The sequence below is a fragment of the Lotus japonicus genome, chromosome 2, assembly GCF_012489685.1.
Source record: "Lotus japonicus ecotype B-129 chromosome 2, LjGifu_v1.2".
NCBI lineage: Eukaryota > Viridiplantae > Streptophyta > Magnoliopsida > Fabales > Fabaceae > Lotus > Lotus japonicus.
The window spans coordinates 59,551,172-59,555,965 of record NC_080042.1 but is presented as its reverse complement, the minus strand read 5'-3'; positions in this window follow the sequence as shown (position 1 = coordinate 59,555,965).

Genomic DNA, 4,794 nt, shown 5'->3' with positions numbered 1-4,794 from the left:
TGTCAGCTAGTAAACAAATAAAATGCCTTGATTGTTGATAGAATGATATGCTTCTGATGATATGTAATAGAGATAACTTGCCTTGATTGTTGATAGAATGATATGCTAGAATAATATTATATCATGACTCATGTGGTGCTTTTTATATTTTCTTTCTTTTTATAATCCAAATATTTTCAGTTTCTAATTAGTAAAAAGGAAAAATATTTTATTCATTCTCCAAGATACAAGCCTAGACACATTCCGAATTCAAAGGCTATGTGACTTGTGCTACTTTTTAAATTGGTTAATTTATAGAAATACATACTGGAAAATATGATGTGTTCTTGTGGTTAAAATTTAGTGTGATTTAGCTATGAATCACATTCCTTGGCTGGTAGCTATGAATCCCAATCAAAGTTGTATATGTACCATATTGACTTCACTTAACAGAATGAAAGGAAATTGAATGTAACAGTATTAAAAGATGTGTTCTTCTTGCTCCTACATTCGTCCTCTTCCATGCATCACTTGTGCTTCTCGTAATTTCAAGTTTCCTCTGTAAGTGTTTGTTTTATACTATGATTATGTTCTGTTCTGGAATTTTCAGTAACTAGCTCTTATCTTAGTTTTTGAAAGAGAGATGGGTTGAACAGTGTGCTTATTTCTTGTTTGAGGTTTAGTTGTTTGGATTTGAAGATGGAGTTATTTAAACAGAAGCACCATATTCTGGTTTCTAATATCTGAACTAGTGGCTCTAGCTATTATAAGATGGATTTTCAGCTTCAGGTGTTGATCATGAAAGTACAATTTTCTTTCATTTTTTAATGGCATTAATGGGGGGAGGGGTTGAAAGCTGCATTCTATAGTCTGATATGTACATACAATTTGACTTGAAGAATCACAAATGGGGCCATTACTTTATTTGTGGGTGAGTCCATTTCAAATGTCTCTTGCCACTTATTATTGTTTGGTCGCTTTCAAGGTATGACCACAAGTTTAGGCCGATGTATGATGCTATGTTTTACTCTCCTTAAATAATAAACCTTATAGAATTTCATTTGGAGAATTAATCCTGGATGCACCTAATATGCGTACCAGTTGCGTTTTGGTTTGAAATAGGGACTAGCTAGTTATTTATATGGTATATTTACTCTTTACAGAGTGAAATTCTATATATGGATGAGGAAGCTCATGGATAGATGTGTGCAATTTTCTGTTTTTGGGCAAATGAGATAAATTCGTAGCATTGTTGTTTGATTTGGTATTGATTAATTATATGTTTTATGTAGGTACAAAGGTTTCCATGATTGGTTTTAAATTAGAATGGTGCTTCCAAATTTACCTCTTAAGTGAATGTAGATCTTTATCTTTGGACTAGAGTAGAGATGACAGAGTCATGTCATTTGTTTGTTGATGGGATTAAATTAAAAGGACAATATCTATTTTTTTCAGGTTCAGGACTATCAAGCTCTGCGGCGTTTGCTTGTTCTTCTACAATTTGCTATTATGGCTGCTTTTGATGTGAACTTCGCTAAGGTGATTTCGACTGGAATATGTTTAACAGTTTGTGCTTTGAGGGGCAAATTCAATTCAACTCTTGGTGAAACTTTTGTATGGATAAATTTTTTGTGTATATAATTTGCAGGGATGAATTTTGTGTTGACTATGAAGTAATATACTATGCTTCCTTGTTAAGGTTATTGTTCTCCATTGTTTGTGTTTGCGCAATTTTGAGACAAAATAATTCATATTTCACAATATATAACTAACTAGCCTATGTTTCATGTAGTAAGCAACTTATATCTAGCTGGTTCTTAGATTCCAGGAAGAGAGCTTGAAAACATGTGTGGTGATTGACATTGTGTGGAAGTGCTATTGGTTAAGAGGTGGTGTGGTATGCTGTTTGTGGTTTTTTTTATGGTTGCTGGAAGGTATTTGCATGTGGCTTTGAGGCACCTGAAAATTGTCATGATGCAGCATTGTTTGTGCTGCATAATTTTCTTGGTTTTTGGGCAACTGTTTTCTTTTCAGCTAATAACGTTTCACTTGTTTTGTAGGGCTGTTTTGTCTGCATTGTTACTGGATATTGTGAAAGTGGAGATATGTGAGTCTCATGTATCGTGTAAAAGTTCATGAATTTTATATGCCTATATGTTTAAAATCTTTCTTATGTTTGTTTTCTCTTCAAATCTTTAACAGGGCTGCCTTGATGAAAAAGTCAAATGGGGCTTACTTTCCAGAGGAGGTGTGTGCAAATATAATTGATTTTCCTAAATCTTGGATTTTTGTTAAATGTTTTGCTTGCTCACTTTGGAAGTGTTTGGCATTGCTCAGAAACTCTGCAAGTGGATTACTCAATTACTGTTGGCAGTAGAATACCTACATTCAAATTTTGTTTAACACCGTGACCTGAAGGTGTTGCTTAGATCAAACAAACTATATGGTCCCTTTTTTCCCCTTACTCTTCCATTTGAAAATATACTAAGTTTAATTTTGTCAACTCTGCTGACAGTGTTCCAACATATTTCTTACCAAGGATCATCTAGGTGAGTTCATCTAATACATTTGATTACGTCAGAGATAGATTATTACGTCAGTGATTCCCAAGCCCAAAGTCCCTGCCTCTTGTTTCTCTCTAAACCTTTCATTCATTCCTGCATGATGTTTTATGAACTAATTCAAACATGGCCTTTGATTTCAGGCTTACTATCAGAATAATCTTAACTTGAGAATTTCATGAATTTTGTTTTATACGGGAAATATGTGCCGATTACGGTTTACAAATTTGTATGATTTGATTTTCAATCTATTGCTAGTTCATTTTTTCCTCACATTTTGCTTGCTATATGTCAATTTTTGTTTGAATGTCTTGAGGTTATGCTACTAATTCTACACAAGGGGTGGGAGAAGTGAGCTTTTGTATTTTTTTTTCTTCCTATGAAAGATCATGAATAAGTAAGCTATGAAATTTGTTTTCCATGTACTGAGGATAATTTTGGCAGTTGCAGAATGAAATGTTCTCCTTGAATCTCATTTTTAGTAACTTTACATATTATGAAGCAGATTGAAATTCCTGAGAATGATTTGCAGGAAAGCAAACAGGAGCTGCGCAAAAGGAAGGGAAGAGAAGCAAGATTCTAAGGTGGCTGCTATCTTTACTAGTAGAGTCAATCAAATATCTTTTGGTATTTCTTTCTTTATGCAGTTTTGTTACTTTTATCAAGAGCAATTTTTTGTAGGATGTTTAGAAAACCTTTTTAAATGGTTAATAAGTAAACTCCACAATTAAATGATGTTAAAAAGGCCCCTAGAAAAAATTTCGGTAGCCAAGGGAGGTTTAAAGCCGTAAATAATCTCTTGCATTTAAGGGAGGTTGAAAACTCCCGTTAAAAAAACTTGCAGATAAGGGAGGTTTAAAACCCCCGCTAAAAACCGCCGCTAAATGCATATGCAGTACCAGGGTTTGCTGAAAAACGCCGCTAATAATTTGTGGGGAGTGTAACTTCGGGATTTTTCAAAACCCCCGCTAAGTAACTCTCGGGGGTTGAAAACCCCCACTAAATGCAAAAAACCCCCCCGCTAAATAACGTTTTTTTTGTAGTGGTAATAGACTAATTTTCTATTTTCATCTCCTATTATTTAAAATTATTTATCTACTTATATAATAGTTTATAATTTAAATATAAAGTACTTTTATAAATAATAATATTCTTAATTTAGTTAACTTTTATTGTTAATTATCACGTGTCACAAATAAGTGAAAACCAATTGGTTAATTGCATAATTTTATTTAAAATATAAGTTATCTTTTTTTAAAACAAAATATAGGCTATCTTCAAAACAATAAAATAGGCTAATTAATAAAATTTAAATTAATTTTACTTATTTTAAAATATAGACTCATTCATGAAAATGTATAAAAAATTAAATTTAATAGAATGATTAATTTTTAAATATAGTTTTTATTCAAATATAAATTTGATTCATTTTTCTTATCATGTCCTGTCATTATCATGTGCACCTCAAACACAGGATAGAATAAGAATCTATCCTGCTCTTATTATATCCTGTTGCTATCCTGTTGACATATCATATCCTATCCTGACCATCAAACGGGCCCTTAAGATAATAGAAGATTGTATGTTAATGTAACAGAAACAGAGCCCAAATGACATATAGAAAATAATATTTAGCATCACCGGAGGACAAGTCACTACTACAAAAACACTAATTTGGGACGGAAAAATCCAAAAATTTGGCATCTATCTCATAGCATAGGCTAAACTTATGGTAATAAATCAGAGACTAAGCTATTATATATTTAGAATCTTAACATTCTTCATCACTTGAAAGGGTTCTAGGTAAGCCCAAATTTTGAAGTCAGTATTTCACTTCATCAACTCCAGGCATGCAGAAAAAAAAATTAGTATGGAGAATAATAAGTATCATCAAAAAGTCACATGACTTAATGTTTTAATCTTGACCGTTGATGGTTAGATCTAAAGGTCGTGATTTATTCTCATTTTCTCACATAAGATTACCTTTCTCATAAGATACATCCTCTAGAGGATGTATCTTATGAGAAAGGTAATCTTATGTGAGAAAATGAGAATAAATCACGACCGTTAGATCTAACCATCAACGGTCAAGATTAAAACATTAAGTCATGTGACTTTTTTAAGTGATCATGTGACAATCACATGACCATTAAATTCTTTTAATCTTAACCGTTGATTGTTAGATCTAACGGTCGTGATTTATTCTCATTTTCTCACATAAGATTACCTTTCTCATAAGATACATCCCCTATAT